Source organism: Podarcis muralis, chromosome 2 (genome assembly GCF_964188315.1).
Source record: "Podarcis muralis chromosome 2, rPodMur119.hap1.1, whole genome shotgun sequence".
In the NCBI taxonomy this organism is placed as follows: Eukaryota; Metazoa; Chordata; class Lepidosauria; order Squamata; family Lacertidae; genus Podarcis; species Podarcis muralis.
Window position 1 is genome coordinate 59,845,536 of NC_135656.1, and position 20,249 is coordinate 59,865,784.

Here is a 20,249-nt window from a genome sequence, read left to right on the forward strand (position 1 = left end):
TCATAATGACCAGGAAAATATTGTAGACCAGATCATAAGAAGTTTCTGAAATGACATCAGGAGTCTTTGGAAACATAAAAGTTTCAGCTCTGCCCCAAACTACCAATTACTTTTTCTTTTTGAACTCTGTCAAAAAGATTGACCTCGAATATTCTACACAGCTTCAGTTAACTATGGATGGATTTATCACAGTTCTGCCGAGTGCATACAATCATGCCTTCTGTGCACTCAGATGGAGCTCTGAAAAGCCACACAAAGTTTCTATGAAAGACATGTAGCCATTAGTAAACACTTCATGTCCCCTACATTGATTTCTTTCTGAATCCATGACTTTAAAAAGCTAACCTATGCAACACATTTCAAAAACAAGACTGGCAGCTAAATGTTATAGCCATACTATACCAGCGAAAAACAAGTAAATTAATTTGTTTTTCCCCCAACAAGAAGATCCTTGCAGCTTTCAAAAATCTGTATCTAGGAAACAAATCTAGTGAAAGTTATCACTATGCTTACTTTCTCTCTACTTCAGACAGGAAGAAAAAATGCCCTGACCACTATGACTGCAGAAGCCCAAAACTATTCGGATCCTTTCCAGTCTGGGACATAAGTGGTTTTGGTCACCTTTGTGGACAACTGTGCCAGAATCTAGACGGAGGATTATGCTGTGGAACCTTGTTGAGATGTGACTTGGAGGTAATCATGGTAGCTCTGCTCCTCAGCAAAAGGTGGGCTGTATGAGGTAACTATTCAGTGGATTTGTAGCTGGTTGACTGACCGAACCCAAAGAGTGCTCACTAATGGTTCTTTGATAACACTGGGGGAAAGTGACAAATGGGGTGACAATGTCACGTCATACCTTTATTTCAGATTTCACACCCTATCCAGAATGTGCAACAAAATGGTGTTGCTAAGTATACAGTATACTAGTATAAAAGCATCTGCTCATTCAGAAGCCACAGCAAAAGAAAAGAGCATCAAGCCCCTGTTAAAAGTAAGCCTGATACATTTTCTACAAAACTGCCTCAAAAGCCAGTTTATCTTCTTCTGGCATTTGCTAAATCTAGCTCTTTAAAGTCTACATGCTTCATGTTTGCTAAACGAAACAACTCAGAATTCCATGCCTGCAACAAATACCAACATTTTCAACTGGAAAGTGATGAGGAACAGTCAATGCCATAATGTAAGGAAATACTACATGCTCAGTTAGTACCAATTAAGGAACACTCTGATACACAGAAAGATCTTTGTCTGTGTCCCTCTGGTCAAGGAGGGTCAACATTTACATCTTAGGGCTGTACTGAAGGAAAACAAAACAAATATGTTCCACCACTTAAAATCCAACACAGGTTATCACAGCAATCCAGAAATCTGTGTTTTCCGTGCCTGAGGGACTGCTCTGGGCTTAATTAGGTTTTGGTTTTACAAAAGCATCTGTTGCCTGTTGCACACTCTGCAAATCTGAGGGGACCACTACAGGCTTGGTATATGTTTTGTTTTTACAGAAAACAAAAACTTTATCAAGCCTTGAACAGCCCTATTGTCCCTGAGGCCTGCAATGCTGCATGTGCATGCAAATATAGAAGTAGTCAGAGAAAGCTGCACAATGGACAACAACAAAGTGAGCAATCTGAGGGAGCCTGAACAGTCTATATATTCCTGGGCAAGCATTCATCTTTCCCTTTTACTGCAGCCAATTAAACATCAGAAGTTTGGTTCCCAAGCAAAAATGGGGTGGGGGTGGGGAGCGGGGAAAACAACCTTTGGAAAAGAGAGAAAGAACTGCTGAACGTTACCAAGAACGATAAAAGTCTATCTAGGCATGAAATACATCCAAACAATGACACCATCCTTATCTTTGACTGAGTTGTAAAGGAAAGAAATTAGGTATACTAAAGACCTTCATTCGTAACATAAAAACCTTCTCTGTAAGCTAAAGCCTCTCAGCATTATCATTAGTCAAGATTCAGAATATAGTACTAACTTGATACAAATCAATAGTGCTTTCGGCAAAGCCAGGTGCTACTCCAGCATTCACGGAGCAGGCTTTCTTCCACTTTGTCCAATATAGTAAGGTACGCCAGAGTATTTGTAGCTATGCCAATTTCACAAAGTGGGACCATATCTAGGCTTTCTGCATGCTTACTTTGATAATCGAGCAGTGTAATGAACTGAGAGGCACTCCCAGCAGAGATGCAGTGCACCCCCCCTAATAAAAGCAGCTACCACCTGCTCCTTTGATTTCCATTACTTCCCAGGCAGAAGAGACTTAAAAGCTATGATAATTTATCTGAGAGGGGGGAAGTACTTTTAGCAAGCTCTCTGGTATGCTTAGGTGAGAACCCAATCCATACCTTTCCTCCTGTGTCTCCTTTCAGCATGGTCGAGTAGCTCAAGCATTGAGTGAAATCAATCCAAGCTAGGCAGATTCATCAACCCAAGGCTTCTCATTCAGGTAATTGCATTCAATGTTAAAATGTAAACAAGTAAAGACATGGTAGTTACATAAAAGAAAATAAAAAGTTGTTTATCCAACGAAAGCAATTTATTACAATCCTATTGTAGCTTGTTGTTGTTGTTGTTGTTTAGTCGTGTCCGACTCTTTGTGACCACATGGACCAGAGCACGCCAGGCACTCCTGTCTTCCACTGCCTCCCGCAGTTTGGTCAAACTCATGCTGGTAGCTTCGAGAACACTGTCCAACCCTCTCGTCCTCTGTCGTCCCCTTCTCCTTGTGCCCTCCATCTTTCCCAACATCAGGGTCTTTTCCAGGGAGTCTTCTCTTCTCAAGAGGTGGCCAAAGTATTGGAGCCTCAGCTTCATGATCTGTCTTCAGTGAGCACTCAGGGCTGATTTCCTTAAGAATGGATAGGTTTGATCTTCTTGCAGTCCATGGGACTCTCAAGAGTCTCCTCCAGCACCATAATTCAAAAGCATCAATTCTTCGGCGATCAGCCTTCTTTATGGTTCAGCTCTCACTTCCATACATCACTATTGGGAAAACCATAGCTTTAACTATACGGACCTTTGTCGGCAAGGTGATGTCTCTGCTTTTTAAGATGCTGTCTAGGTTTGTCATCGCTTTTCTCCCAAGAAGCAGGGGTCTTTTAATTTTGTGACTGCTGTCACCATCTAAATCCTAACTTAAAGCCTCCACTGAACGAGGGATGGGCTCAGGTCCTGTTCCTGAGACAAGATCTAGACTAGGAGTGGAGAACCTTTCCTCTCCAGGTGTTGTTGAAATGCAACTCCTATCATCCCTGGTCATTGGCCATGCTTACTGGAACTGATGGGAGTTGCAGTTTAGCAACATCAGGAAGGTGGAAGGTTTCCCACATCTGCTCAAGACAGTGAACAGAAATAAAGACACAAAAAAAGCATGGTGTGGTATCTAACATTTAATAATAATAATATTTTTTTTATTTATGCCCTGCCCTCCCCAACCAGGGCCAGGCTCAGGGAGGCTAGCACCAAATATGAATTACAATAAAACGTAATAGGGAAAACAACAACAACAACAAACAAACAGTTAATTAAAATACGGCTTAAAATACAGCTTAAAATACAGACTCATTTTAGTAATAGCCCGTAAATCAAGACCATAAAGGGAGGAAACATCAGATATTCACCCAAGCCAGCTATCCATGCTGGTCCTACATGGGCCAGCAAAAAAGCCAAGGGAAAATTTATATACCAAATCCCATATAAGGGGTCAGAGTGAGTCTAAGCCGAAGGCCAGGGGAAACAGCTCCATCTTGCAGGCCCTGCAGAAAGATGTCAAATCCCACAGGGCCATACAGTGGTACCTCTGCCTCTAGCAATATCGCAAACCAGACCATTCCATTGTGACCTGTGTGCAAAATCCCCGTCCATAACTATTACAAAACTAGTTCTGAAAGTTTGAGGAGCAATTTCCTTCTCTGTTACTAATAGATGGTTTGTTTTGTTTTGCATACAGCAATTTCAGGATTTTGGACTAAATTATCAAAACAGTGGATGCTTTGGATAGCAGCAAGAATTGTATATAGATAAACCCACCCACACACTGCTGCATACCTTAAATTAAAGAGTACAGTAAATCTATATTGTGCACTCTGATAACTCAGTAATCTAAAATACTTTCCCAAAAGCACACAGTTTATTATAATAACATCACTTCTGAAAGCTAAAGGTATTTTAAATGAAGCAAATAATGTTGGAACATGGCTGGCTCCAATCAGTAATGGCTGAAGATGAAAGTGGTGGCATGAAAGGTGCTGCAGAACAGGAGGCTATGATGGCTTCATAGCTGGGCAGGTAAAAGGGGGGTCTACAGTTTTATTTTTCTAGAAAAAGAGGTGCTGGAACTCACCATGAATGCCTCCCTTATTCTCTTACAATGGCAATGGTGCCCACTTGAGAGGTGCCAGAACTGAGTTCCAGTGAGTTCCAGCTTTGGATGTCTAGTAGTTTCAATGTCTGTGTGTGAGGGGTGCTGCAGAAAAGAAGGCGGATCAGAGGCATGGATGTGGGGTGAAGTTGAAAATGGGTGTAAAACAGGGCCGTAGAACAGAAGAGAGGTGTAGCTTCAGAAATACAGCTAGAAAGGTGAAAAGACAGCTTAGTAGTTGCATGGGTGGGGATGGGAGACTCTAGGGGATGAATGTGGAGTAGGGAGTGGCAAGAAGAATGAGCAGGGGCACAGCCAAGAGTCATGTATATGAATGATATACATCATGTATGCCCTCATATCTAGATTTACATAATCACCATGCTGCAACATGGTTGAAGTTAATTCCAAATAATGAATTGCTAATAAATTTTTCCCAAGTCTCAACCTCAATTATCAAATGAAGAGGCGAGGAAATATACTGCTTAAAACAACTACTGGAAGCCTTATTTGCTTTCTCTAACAGAGCAAGGAATATATCAAGAAGAGAAACTTTCCAACCAGAGGAAGGACAAGACAACCACATGCAGAATTGAGAATATATGCAGACTGAAAAAAACCTCAGGCCAGGAATAAGTGGGAGGGTTGAGAATCTTAAGTCCTTCTTGACAAATCAAAGTGGAACTATTAACTTTCCAGGAAATAACAGCACACAGTGTTCTGAAACTTTCAGCTCACACAACGAACATCTGCTCCAAACACTGATAGGAACAGGTGGGCAAATAACGTTGATGTGAATTATTCAAAACCAATTCAACCTGTGCTACTCTTGCAAATATCATGTGGGAGTGCTATAGAGGCAAGAACATTCTTGATTTCTTGAATAAATGAAATTTCATTTTCTATCAATGTAATTTATTTTACTGATTCACCTGGGACCACTTGATATGGAAGAGTGTCCTGCACAGACAGCACTTCCATGTTGAAAAACAGCACAAGCCACATATAGATTGTGGCATGTGTGTTGTATGTCTATCTGATTGCACTGCCACTCCCTGAAAAACTGACAAATGACTTCCCTGCTCATGTGCAGACAGAAAATCAGTGTGCACACAACTGCTGTGCAGGATGGTTACAGATGACGTACAAAGTCTTCAAACCTATCCCAATAGGAAATCAAACATGTCTGAAGTGGCACTTATCTTCACGGGGGAAACAAGATAAATAGACAAAAGTTATAGAAGTAAGGGTTTTCGGTAACTAAAGAGCCAAACAAATAGTTCCATGAGGTCATGGGCCCTTTAGACTTGTCCCCCTGCCTCTAAAAGTCAATGTGGAAAGTTGCTTTTGAAACTGAGGTTTCAAGAACAGTTTACAACAGTCTCCTGTTCAAAGAAGGGGAAAGTCATATCTACCATTAGATATGCACACACTTCTGGCTGACTCTGTAGTAGCTCTTTAGACACTGGTTTAAAAACATTCCTTAGAAATGACTTGCTTGTCCACTATAGACCAGTGTTTCCTTTTTGTTTCTTTGGCTTGTGTTTTTTCTTATCCATTTTCTTTCTCTTCCGACTCTTTCCAATTTCGCTGCACACACTGCCCCTGTGTGCTCCTGTGGTGGGCCTACCTACCCACCTAAAACAAAATTAATCTATTACAATGGTTTCAAGGCTGAAGTTGGAATTTTATTCACCATATTAACATTCAGAGCTATTACAGATGCTAAAACAGAAAACTCTGCTTGTTTAATTTTCCCACTTCAAACTAATTAAAATTGTAACCCAGAATCAGCTTAATTAATTTTAGCGTATCTGGCAACATTACTGCAGTGGCCTGGGGGAGTGGTACATCTCTTTTGCCCCAAACTGAGCTAACAAATATTCCAAACAAAAGCAAAACCTTAATAATGTTGACTTCATTACTGACATCTCAATCCAAATGTCAATGGAATTTGCAATGCTTAAAATCCTAATGGTAGTAAAGCTGAATAATTAGGCTTAGGTCATAAGGACATCATGTTAGAACGGTTGTTTCTAAATAATTAAGAACTAGTAAATAGAAATACTGGAACACCATTTAAAATGCAATTGTGTGCACATCTACTCAGAAACATGCCCTGAGTTAGACTTACTCCTAGGCTGGATCTATACACATCAAAAAAGTGATGCAGTTAAACGTGTTGTAAACTTCATGCAGAGAAATCCCGTTGGCGAAAGACAGGAACCCACAGCACCATCTGGCGTCACAGTGTTATAACGCATATAAAGTGCTTTATCTTTACGAATGTAGCTGAGTCCCTAGGTAAGTGTGCTGGAATGCAGTTTCAGGCTAAAGTCACTGCTATCCAAAAGCATAAACTATTATAGTTTTATTGCGGATGCTGAGCATCACCTTCTGCACCAACACAGTGTTGCCTAAACAATACTGAAGTTTGCTTTTTAAGCCTCCCAAAAATGTATTACTTTATAGATAATTGATTAAGACCACCATTAGTAAAAAAATATAAAATGTTTTATATTTGTGCAGGGAAGGCATATATAAAGGGTGATTTCAATATTAGCCATACCCACAGTAGACTCATTGAAATCAATGTCTGTTGGTTTTAATGGACTGACTCTGAGTATGACTCCGTTGGCTATAACCCAAAATTAAAACAGTCCAGCAATGTTGCGTGTTGTATTTATATCTGATAATCCTGACTTTAAGACTTCTAAAGCACAAAGTTTTTAAAATTAATTTCCACATAATCATATATTCTCATATATTGATATTAAAATAATATTTAAGGGGGGAACCTCGCCTCCTGTTTGAATAGTTTCAAATTTGAGAAACATGGTTGGTATTTGTTTATGAACTATATTCATACAAAAATGTTCCAGATTTTGAATTTTAAAAAAATAAAGCATGACAAATATATTATTTCTAATATATACGGTATATATTTCCTTGCTTCAATATGAAGCAGAGTTAGAAGAAGTGAAAGAGTTTATAGTGTGCTGGGCCCAAGATGTCAGTATCAATATTCATATGCATCTATGGGCATATTTATGAAACCTAGAACATAGTTACTCATTAAATATGAATATTAGAGAAAATTACTTCAAAATAGTATTTAAATGGTATGTTGCTCCAGCCAAGAAAAGCAAAATCAATTGCAGACATAGCACCTTTACTGAAATCTTTAAAATGGGCAGACATTTTCCATATGTGGTACATCCAGGGGTGTAGGAAGGGGTGGCGGTGGGGGCGGATCACCCCTGGTGCCTCCACTGAGGGGGTGACATTCGTCCTGTCGCCCGTGACTCCCAAGCCTACCCCGAGCCAGTGGTAAGGGGGGAGCTGCACCACTTTGCCGGCGGCATTCCCCCCTTCCCCATATGTTTTGACAGCTTGGGGGAGGCTTGGGATTCACGGGCGGGCGACGCACCGAATGTCCGCCCTTGTGGGCAGCTCGCTCCGTCCCTGGCTGCAGGGCCTGCACACCGCTCTGGGCACCTGAGCAGCTATCCTGCACCTGGGAGGGCACCCTCCATGCCATGCCCCCCCCCTCGGGAGCGAGCCTTGGGCAGCGTGGGCATATGCTCCGCCGCTGGGTACATCTATTCTTTAGCAAAAGCATATTGGAGGGAAATTATATATGTCACTAGAAAATATTTTAGGTTGTGTGATACCCTTGGACCCACTGTACTAATGTGACATAGACTGCAAAGCCAGAGAACTAATTTCTTATACGATACCTGTTGCAGTGATATATCCAATATTAGTGTGTCAAGAAAATGTAAGATCAATATTAAAATGAAAATAGGTACTAAACATGACTGTCCTTTCTCACCATTGTTTTTTTACTCATGCAATGGAGCCTCTAGCAACAGCAGTGAGGGAGGATTCAGAAACTGAGGGTTATGAAGTTTCTGGTGCACAACATAAAAATCAGTTTATTTGCAGATAATAGAGTTCTTTTGATTTCAGATCCAATCTCATCTATCACTAAGATTAAAACATTATTAACTCAGTACGAACATCTCTCTGGTTTCTCAGTCAGCTACTTTAAATCTGAATCCCTTTTTATAAATTTAGGAAAATGATATGTCTAAATGTAAGATATGTGCCAAATCAATTAAATATTTAGCAAATAACATTTCCAATTTTTTCATACATTATATCACATGAATTATAATCCAAGTATACAGAAATTGTGACCATACTTTTTATTATTAATTTTTATTGAGAATATTTCAGTTGAACAGAATAATTAAAAAAAATAAGAAAAAGAAAGAAAAGAAAAGGCGTATTACATCACTATATAGGCAAACAACAACAATTCCATATATGTTTGTCTGGTATATAAGTATGTAAATGTTATTATTATTCAAATAGATAGATGGTTATTTATAACCTACTATATTTTTTATAAACAAGTTCCAAATATCGTTATACTTGTCCAGACAAAGTTTATGTAAAATAAACTCCACTGTCTATTTTATGTAGTAAAAGGTAAAGGTAAAGGTACCCCTGCCCGTACGGGCCAGTCGTGTCCGACTCTGGGGTTGCGCGCCCATCTCGCTTAAGAGGCCGGGGGCCAGCGCTGTCCGGAGACACGTCCGGGTCACGTGGCCAGCGTGACGAAGCTGCTCTGGCGAGCCAGCACCAGCACAGCACACGGAAACGCCGTTTACCTTCCCGCTATAAAGCGGTACCTATTTATCTACTTGCACTTAAGAGTGCTTTCGAACTGCTAGGTGGGCAGGAGTAATCTGCAACAAATGTTTGAGCCCCATGCTGAAGGAGTGGTCAAATTGTTCTGATTCCCAAAGGGTTTCCTTTTTATTGAATAGCTGCAGGCATGATAGCATGGAGGAAGTAGCAGACTATCTGAGAAAAGCCATGAAACTACGTTGTCATAAGACTGGCTCTTCTTCACCCTGCTAGGCCTGTATGGTTTTCTCCCATAGTATCCCCTCCTATGAACAGATGCCAAATTTTGTTTGTTGACTGTTTTATACAGTTTTCTCTGTATGCTAATAAAGATTGGTTGATTGATTGATGTAAAATAAAAAATTCAGAGTGGTTTCAAAATGAAATGTACAAGCATTAAAAAAAAATCCTGAGTTGAAGGGGCTAGAAGTCTCAAGCAATGTCCATTTTAACTGAATGTAACAGCAAGTCACATCCTCACTTAATCACTGGGAAATGAGGATGCTATTGCCTAAATCATGAATAACTTGAAATAAAAATCCCATGAACACAACCCTTAGCTCACGGAGGAGTGGATGATAAAATTATCAACTTCCTAATCATTAATGCTGTTAATTGCATTGGATGTCGACTGGGTGCTTCTTGATATGTGTGTTTATTTTCTCCCTAATCTTTAGTCCCATTCTCATACCCGAAAGTTGTTCGCATTGTAACAGCAGGTGGTAATAAGGATGTTAGATTCAGCTGGCAAAAAACATAATGTGTGATGGAATAACTGCGTCACTTTCTGTATAAACTGGCAGCACAATCCTGTGGACTGTGCAGCTGTAACCAGCTCTAGTGTGACTTGCCCAGTTTCCAAGCATAAAAAGTTACCTGATTTAAGCCATTATAGCTAGTGTGTGCTATAATGTCCAATTAGCCACATGCCTCTGCCTCTACAGCATGGCAGTGTGTATACCAAAGCAGCCCCCTGGCTCTTTAGCAGAATGGATTGGAAAGCATGTCTCAGTAAATGCATTGGGTACTTGGAGATGTCACTCTTCAAATTCAGTCACTAAAATTACAGACAGCAGATTCCAAGGCTGAGGAGATGGTGGGGCAATGCCAGACTTAAGACAGCTGGCCCCTCATCATCCCTCCTGTTTCGGGAGGGGAGACAATCATTCAAATAATAGCTTCTTGGTGACTACTGTGACATCAGCCTTGTATGAATTTGCCTTGAAGTAATCTAAATAGAGAAAGTTCTGAAATACAACAGTATAAGGACAAGTTGACAGATATGAAGGAAGCAGGAACACAAGTCCCCACTGGGAAGTGGAAGAGTGGTAAAGACTGCAGACAGGGATAGGAGCAGGATGCACACCTGAAAGCAGCCCCTTTGTTCCCCATGTCCAAGCCCTTCATCAGGCTGCTTCTGGGGAGTCAGAAGCTGTGAGCAAATCCTGCTTCTATTACTGGGCTCAGGCAGCAAGCATTCCCTCAAAGAACTGCCTCATTGCTCTCCCTGGCCTTCCTGATTTTCCTCAACCAGCATTCAGGTTCTCTGTCTGCTTCCACACACAGAACCCGATTGACTTTACAAGGAGAACAGAGCATTACTTCCCATGCTCAGAAGAAACTGCAAACAATAACCAAGAAAGTGTAACTGAAACCCAAATTGACTTTCCCAAGTCCCAGATCTATTTAATTTCTGTGTAACATAAATTTATCGCACATTTTTGTTTAAACCTAGAGTTTCCAGTGAACCGATTTTTTTAAGCATGGCAGGATCCAGTCCACCTTCTCTTTGACATTCATTCCGTTGCATTTGGGGGATGAAAGTTGCTCTCTTGGAAAATGTTATAAAGATTACTATCGAGGCTGGTTTTATTCACTTTTTGTGTCAGTGGTCTGGAAAAAAAATATGTAGCAAGGTGATAAAGAAAAGGATAATGGCACAAAGTGGAGGGGCGAATCATTGTCAATTTAAGAGGCAATGGTAATAAACTTCAAAATGATTTGGGCCATGCAGGAGTAGGCTGGTAAATGATTTATGTGGTTCACTGGAGAAAAATGGAAGGTGATGATTTAGGATATAGTGTTTGTCACAGGATTGGTTTAGCAAAAAGTTTACTGGTGAAAAGGACAAAAGTCACTGCACACAGTTCTCAAAATGCATAGAAATAACCACTGCTTTGCTTTAAAACAATGCCTCCCTCTTTTGATTTTTGGTGCATGCAGTAAGTCATGCAAAAGCTTGATCCATAAAACAGTTGAGCCATCATGTTGCACTTAAGGAACTTTGGGGCTACAACAAAAAGTGGAACTTCTCAGAATAAAAATATGTATATTATATTGTTTGCAATTTAGGATAAATATGCCTTTCTACCATGTGTATCCATGGGCTGGGTAGCCACTGTGTATATCACTTCACAAGTCTAATATTCAAGACAAAGGAACTACCCCATCGTAATATGCACACATTTTCCTCTATGGAGATGACATCCATGAAGGGAAGTTAGTGGAAAAAACAGCTCTTAATCTCTGGATACAACCAGTTCAACTATAAGTATACCAACCCAAGTAGATCACAGCATCACTCTGTATTCATTGGATAAACTATACATAAGCACAAGAGTCTAATATGAAGCCTTATAAATCAATTAAACCATCTGACCTTCCTCAAATACAAAGAAATTTGGGTCCCATACCAGCAGTTAACTGGCACATATAAAGATACTGTATTGTTGAACTTATGAACTGGTTTCTGAATGAAATTTGCTGCTGTTCAATACTATTACAATAGAAATGTAATACTTCACAAGAAAGCACTGTATTTCTGTGCTGAATCTGGCCATTTCTGCAACTGCAGATAAAACTAGAGATATCCTGGGAGGAAAACCACGGAGGGCTCAAAAAGTCCACTACTGCAAAACCACTTCAGTTTATTTGGAGAAAATATGTTTTATTGGTGGTGGTAAAGGAAGTGACTTTTTGGAGAAGACAGCTAAATCATTGTGCTAAACCTGGCATGAAACATTTTATAGACAAGGGGCGTCCTGCCAGCCATGTACATAGTTACAAATGCTTGTTTTATTACTTTTCATTTAAATGTGTTATCTTTTCCTACCACAAAATGGTGCTTATTCCCAAGTCAATGTCTTTAGCATTAAGGCAGCAGAACCAAACTCCATTTTATTCCTGAAGTCATGCTACTGCTTTGCTTAGGTGAGCATAAAATATATGCACAAGCTCATAATACTTCCATTTTTATCAGGGTTGGTCAACTGTTTCTTTTGGCTTTTTGTTGTTACATAATTTACAAGTGCTTGTGATACGTAAGAAGAGAAATGTTAATTACATGTTTCACAAGTTAATCAATGCTGTCTAAAAAAAGAGCCCACTTTGATGGGGGATTTTTTTAAAAAAAATACCATTAAGTGCAAGGTCCAAGGTGCAGGGGCATTTGCCACAGGGTCATTAAGTTGGCCTACAATCAGTTTTAAACTAATACATTAATTCAATTGGGCTGAAAAGACAAGGAACATGATTCTGTGATTCACAACTATTTAAATCAGCATCCTTGAACTGAAGCAAGTTAACAACAACCAGCTAAATTCAAAGGGACTAGAACAGTTTAAATGTGTATAAGGCAACTGTAGGTGATTTGTGAATCACACTGTAAAACCCTACCAGCCACACACAAACAAAAAATACAAAAATAGGAGGAAGACCTGTGGGTGATGCGTAAATCAATCTCCAGATCCACTGACATGATGATTAATCCCACCCTGTCAAGGGTCAAATTCCCACAGCATGACATTTTTGATCACTGAGACTTCAAAACACATCTTTTTGAGGCTACATATCAAACCAAAAGCAGGAGTTTAAATCATTAACAGCACTGATTGGCTGGGGAGGCATTTTGAACCACTGAGTAAAACAAATTGTGTAATTGCAGGGACTCAAGAACCAATGAAACTATGCAAAAACGTACTGAATTAGGATGGATGTCGGAAGACTTGTCGTACGTTTCACCTGAGCCACACACCTCCAACTATATCCCCAACAATATGCATGGAAATAAGAAACCCACTTTACATGCAGATCTGCCAGCTCTCCTTATTTTTATACTTATCTCCAGAATTTATATATATCACCTTTTTGTCACGCAGTGTATCCGGCAGAACACCATGGGAGAAATACTAAATTTGAGAACTAACCTCTTGTGCTCCCACTTGAAAAACTGATTTCTCAGCTTCATCTTCGTTCTGGACAATTTCACTGTCACCAGAGTATCCAAATCCATCCGTTTATCAATTAGAGCAGAACTAAACTGAGCTCGTTAGATCAAAGTGAAGACTTTTGATATGCTGTTCAGCTTGCTGGTATTGCTGCACCTTGATGTGACCACACTACAACTTTCCCTGACCTGCGTACCTTTTTACTGACTGTCATTTGCCTGGATCAGTGGATATGAAATTTGGTCACATCACATATTTTGTATTAAGAAACCGTACCAGGGGAGAGAAGAAGTGATATAGAGCTTCTGTTTCAGATAGCTGGTGTGCATCTCCAGTGATTTCTGGTTCTTAGATAGTGTTGCCCTCAGATTTGGAGGGGAACCTTTCTGGGACCCCCATATGCTGCTGTTGTGGGGTGCCTCAGATGCTCGAAGCCTAGTTCTTCTCAGCTCTGCAATGGGGCTAGGCTACCCAGTTCTATCCCATGCCAATTGTGGTATTTCATAGTATTTCACCTTTTGTCACTGGGATCAGTATCTTGGCATATTCCAAGCATGGCCTGTTGTATGGCCCCCAGACAGAATTTCTAAATAGCTGGTCAATTTGTATTTGGTGGGGTTGGTAAAAGGGAGACCCCTAAGGACATATTTCAGTCTGGGTAAGATATTAATTTTAATGCTGTGAATCCCACCCAGTCCTGAAGAAGCTCTGCAAAAAGGAGACTATTAGCATTTAACTATTGTAACATATTTTGACCCTAAATTTATTCTTGACCGTGTTCAAGATTTATCACAGAAAAGGAAATATCCTAAAAACGTTGATCTGATAGCAAACAAAAAAGGCCTGTCACACGCACAGTATTCAAGATGCAGCTTTGTTCAGACATATTAAGCAAGCACAGCATGCACATGAAAGTACCTTCTCCCTATGATGTACATACACTTATGAATAAACATTTTTATTCTTGGCATGGGCACAATGATGCCAAAACATTTGAAGCCGCGATTAAGTATCTGCAGGCAGGCATCATGGATGCGCAGCATCTGCAGAATTAATCACGGGGAGCACAAATAAGGCTGAGAAGCTTACTGCCTCAAACAGATTTTTAAGAAGACTTCTTTATGCTTACTCTCTTACCGTGCTACATCAGGTTGGGGAATGGTGGGATGACCTAGGAATAGAGATGAAAGAACCAGCTTTTAGCTGTTCCTTGTCAGTTTCACTAATGCTCACAGTTCTGCCCCATTTTGTGTGTGTTTTTGTGTGTGTGTGTGTGTGTGTGTGTGTGTGTGTGTGTGTGTGTGAATTTTCTAAAAGAGTATGCACAAAAATATACACACAAGTTGTATGCATTTTGAACACATTTTTCACATAAAATACATGCTTTTGTGTACACTTTTGGGGACTGAAACTGCATCGTGAAATCAGGAACAGTGCATAATCTGACTGACAGCAAGCCTGCGCGGGTCATATTGGGTCCGCAGAAAAGTGGACCAAATGACCTGTCCATGCTGATCCCTACCCAGGAAGCCAAAGTCGAATGGAGCTGGGAACAAATCTGAAGCCAATACACGTGAGTTTTAAAAGGACTAAGCAATAGGAAATCTGAGTGGGGACACTGAAAAAGGGTTCAGACAGAAGCTGTAGAATAACTGCTTCTATGATTAAAGGTAAAGGTAAAGGTACCCCTGCCCGTACGGGCCAGTCTTGCCAGACTCTGGGGTTGTGCGCGCATCTCACTCAAGAGGCCGAGGGCCAGCGCTCTCCAGAGACACTTCCGGGTCACGTGGCCAGCGTGACATCGCTGCTCTGGCAAGGCAGAGCCGCACATGGAAACGCCGTTTACCTTCCCGCTAGTAAGCAGTCCCTATTTATCTACTTGCACCCGGGAGTGCTTTCGAACTGCTAGGTTGGCAGGCGCTGGGACCGAGCAACGGGAGCGCACCCCGCCGCGGGGATTCGAACCGCCGACCTTTCGATCGGCAAGCCCTAGGCGCTGAGGCTTTTACCCACAGCGCCACCCGCGTACCCGCTTCTATGATTACTGTCTTGTAAAAAATAAAAAGGAAGATCTGCCATTTTAGCATCACAACTCTAGATGTAGGGGACTTCGGTTTTCCTTACGCTTTGATCTTTGGCATGTCCTCATGATTTGTGATGTGAGCAAATAGGTCTTAGAGACAAGCCCAGAATTAGTCCCAACAATGTAAACTACAGAAATAACACTTCCGAACAGCTTTTTAGGCCCTCTTCTTCCCTTTGGCAAATGACTATATTGTTGAAATGGCGACAAGATCGCACTGGCCTATTTATTCTGAATGTTTATAAGTGATGCCAATAAAGGTTTGATGATGATGATGATGATGATTTTAGGCTCTAATTAGTGTCACTTAGCTGTTCATTATGAATTTCCAGAGTAGCCTTTGATGCAGAGCAATGTGGCATGTGCTAGCAGAAGACTATTCACCCAGCTGGTTTTGCCATCAGCTATCATGTTATGAAATAATAATAATAGTAATCCTATTATTCATAAATACAAAAACAACAGACTGAGAAACAGTTCCACATTGACACTAGAGTGATAAATTGACCATTTACTAAAAAAAAAAAAAAAAAATCCAGCAGGTGTAGCTATTGTGTACTGGTGCCATCTTGTGGTGGAGAGACAAGAGGCTAACAATTTTATACATACCTGTTCAGAAGTAAGTTCCAATAGACTTACTGTGTGTGTATGGACTGCAGCCTAAAGGCTCTACTGCCATCAAACAGGAAATAAAGAACTGTTCTTACTCTCTAGTTTTTAGTGGATGTCCATATCACTTGACCACTGGTTTCTAATGTCAAGTATTCCACAAAACCCATGTATAGTCATGGTCCTTTTTAAATGCATCACAATGGGAAAGAGATGTGGGCCTTTAATTGTCACAGTGATAGCAAATGTGTTCACCAGGCCTACAACACATGCATTCTTTGCTTGGCACCTCCTGTACTGCTGTGCAGTCAAAGCCACATTGACACACATTTACTATTCTCTTTTATGTATGGCGTATTTTAGTTGCTGTTTGATCTCATTTTCAGCTATCTCAGTTAAGGCTTAAAGCCAGTAACTGCTCATTTTAATGTTTACTACTCACATATGAGCGCTGTTCGCTGTAACTGCTAGCTTATGTTGGTCTGACTCCATTCTCAGTTGATTAACTTTAATTAGCATAACTCTCTATTTAATGTACAAAATTAATGCTTTAAATAATCTATATTTTAATCACAACTGATCATGTATATTTTGATTGGTCCAGGGGCCAGTGCTAGTTGCTGGCAGTGCCACATGTTCAGGGTGTGCTTGCACCAACATTTTGAAATTCTGTCCCTTTGGCAATTAGACAGGTGTCTTCTACTCTGTGTTGTAGACACATGTTGAAAAACCTCTCCTTTTAATCAGGACCCCAGCAGAATTGTTGCTTTTAGTTTGCAACCATTTCTATCTATAACACAATATTTTCATGATTTTTTTATATCTTATGTATTTTTATATGATCCAGTTCACTGCTTAGATGTATATTGAGTGGTTTATAATTTTTAAAAAATAAATACGTAAGAATTTATCTCCTAAACACATCTCCTATGTGTTCTTCTTATGTATGTCTTACTTAACAACTAACACTCCCATATCTTGAAGGATGTTGCTCTGTTGAAACAGACTGGTGTTTACTCTTGCCTACAAAGAGCGGCACTGAGTATTTTTCTTTTTCTGTGTAATATGTGCTATAATTAGTGATAAGCATAAAAAGGAGAGGGGGAGAAAATTCAACTAATGACATGTGACAGAACTTCCTTTCCCACTCCATTCCAGTACACCCTACTTGTCCACTGCAGCCAAGGTGCCCATAAGGCTCCACTGACAGTTCTGTGCTTGGTTGCCTTGCTTCCACCTGAGCTGAATTTCTGATTCACGTCAGAGGCACTTTTTCCAGTGCAACTAAAATCTGCACATTACTAGCCAAGCAGAACCACCAGCAACATGGTGCATCTTGCCTTTGGCTCCTACATGGCAGCTATTGTGACAGTTGCTTCATTCATAGGAGAAGACATGACAAAGATAAATGTGGAAAACTCACCCACTGTAGCACCAGCCTGTCCTTCTCATCTGCTACTCCAGAAGGCTTTTAACAGTAATTCAGAGCGAGGCAAAAAGGTCGGGTTTCTGTATATATAGATATAATGCCTTTCAGAAATAGGCTAGTTTGCTACACACACACAAACCATATATATCTATTCTGGTTAATATTTTCTTCCTGAGGATTTAAATTGGCAATGGTTTTTATTAATTGCTTGTGGGTACCTTTTATTGCATATAAATTTTAAAATGCCAGTATGGGAATCTGTCATACAACAGACTAGCTATAGCCACACTTGAAATTCGTGATGATCAGCCTCCAGGCACACCACTCATTTTGCTACTTATACCTTCATTATCAGTTGACTCATTAATCATAACCTTCGCTTGTAAGGCAGAGTGAATGGCCAGAGGCAGCACTTAAGAAGCTAGAAATCTCATGCTTATTTTGTTCAAACACAGAATTATAAAGAAACATCCATCCCATCACTACTATATATTGATTTTTTTAAAAAAGGATCACCACCAATTTTAAATATATATATTAAGACCAATTGATCCATTAATTTTATGGTTATTAAATCCCAATTCCATTTAGTTGTTAAGAGTAGGAGACATAATAAGCAAGCTACTCAAAAGAAGGAGGGAAGGTGCCTTATTTATAAATGATATACTCCGAATTCAAAAGAGATGCGGTGAAAAGGCATATGCAATAATATCACTCTCTTGCAACCCTGACAGACCTATACTGAGACAGTCTCAAAATAATAGCAATTGCCAGTCAATATGAATAAGTACCTTAGAGCTAAAGCAAGCACATAGATTCTACTCCTGTCAGTTTAAACTTTATTCACATTCATGTAGTGCAAAGCCCTAAAACTTGAATAGGTGATAGCACATAAATTACTAGGTGTCTACTTAGAGAAAGCTTCTTCCAGCCCATTTTCTACATATGTTTATCCAGAAATAAGTTGCACTGACTTCCACTAAGATTCCTCCCTAATACATCTGCATAGAATAAAGAGTTCTAGCACACAAAACGTATGTCTGGGTCACTTTTAGCAAATTTTGACTCATGTGTTTACAAAGGCTCTGGAATGACTAACAATTGTGCCATTTAACCTGTTAGTCCCAGATCCATGGAAGGAAGTTCTTTACAGTCTGCAAGTTCATACATATTCAGTGTCACTCTCTTTGTGATGTTTTCTCTCAACTTCCAATGCTGTACCCTTAACAAAGAAGTATTCCAAGGTCAAGCCTTGATGCCAATTAAGATTTGTTCATAGGATTTTTCTAAATTTCGGGGCTTTTTATTGAGAGTTCTTTCAAGGAAGCCAGTGGACAGCTGGTTAACCAACAATAACACAAAATGAGGAAATGGACATTGGTTTCTAGATTGATTGCTAAATATTTAATTGTCTTATCTCTGTTCTGCACAAACTGCAAACATTTATATTGCAGCCAAAAGTTTCCCCAGGAGAAGTCATAGCCAGAGACTTGTGGTTTTCATATTTATCCGTGACGTGCAATGCAAGTTCACAATGTCTGCATACATCACAGCTTCAAAACCATGGCTTTAGGAAGCTGTGCACATCGCGAATCTAGCATACAGTGCAGAATTGTAGTATCTTGAGAAACTCACACATTTCTAACCCCTACAGGAAAAAAGCTTGAGAGTACGTAGGCTTTAAAAATAACAATAGTAACCCCCCCTTCCCGTTCAACACAAATGATTTTCTAAACTGGACCCACTCTGGAGCATTCTTCCATCTTTTAAAAAGCTGCTAGGATGATTGATGCTGAGCTGTACACAAACACTTAGGATTGCTGCCTTTTTTCTGACACCTGCCTCCCAGGATTTCGCTCATAGCCTGTGGCCAAAGTGCTCCGTGGAGGAACGGAGCGAGAGGCATAGCAACTGCTTTCTCACTTGGTGCTTCAGGGGCATTTAAACTTTAAAGCATAAAAGCAGAGGAACATTCTCCGGATAAAGACTGGGTTGCCTCCCAGTTGCCTCCCATTTTCCTGACAAACTAGCTGTGTGCCATTAATTGGTGAGTGTGAGGCAGAAAAGCAGCTGTGCCTCCTTCTGGCATGGGGAAGTAGCTGGCCAATCCGCTCCTGCAAGGATCCTAACTGCCCTCAAGGCAGCTGTGGATGCCCTGCCCTCCTGGCCTGGCCCTTTTCACTTGCTCCGCACCCAGATCAGATTGACGCTGGGAGAAGCACTCCTCTTTATCTAAGGCAAGAAAGCCAGAACCACTGCTGAGGCTGGCTGTTAACTTTGAAAACTTGTGCCTGAGCTTGCTTTTCCCTTCTCCCTCCTGTTCCTTTTCCTTCCCATAACATGTATTTTTAGGCTGCGAAACACACTACTTCCCTCAACAAATTCTAGGCACTGCAGTTTTCCCCTCACAGGGTTACAATTTGCTGCAACCCTTAACAAACTACAGTGCCCAGATTCCTTTGAGGGAAATAATATATTTCAGGCGTGCTTTAAGGATATAGTATATATGGTCTGCCTTACTGCAGACCAACAAAACTAAGCCTGCGAGAATCAACAGGCTTCAATTCTTGCCTGACTCATTGCTATTTTTCTAGAAAAAGAGATGCCAAAATTCACCATGAGTGCCTCCTTTGTTCTCTTAGAATGGCAATGGTGCCCACCTGAGAGGTGCAGGAACTGAGTTCCGGTGAGTTCCAGCTGGAAAAAACCCGTGACCTGACTCAATTTACAAAACAATAAACTTGATTTGTCTATGCATCCACTCCAAACTTCCATGCCTGTTAAATAATACTGGCTGCTACTGAGTTTATTAAGCTATGCCACAGGAGACAGAAAAGT

The 20,249-nt window shown here is 40.4% G+C and overlaps 1 long non-coding RNA gene across 1 annotated transcript in view; it reads right to left on the minus strand.

Moving 5' to 3' along the window:
- The window catches only part of LOC114591295 (uncharacterized), a 101,141-nt gene that overhangs the window by 79,731 nt on the left and 1,161 nt on the right, over positions 1 to 20,249 (minus strand). Inside the window, exon 2 of the long non-coding RNA XR_013391916.1 lies at positions 17,406 to 17,491. This is a non-coding gene — a long non-coding RNA (uncharacterized LOC114591295). The remainder of the gene's footprint in view (positions 1 to 17,405; positions 17,492 to 20,249) is intronic.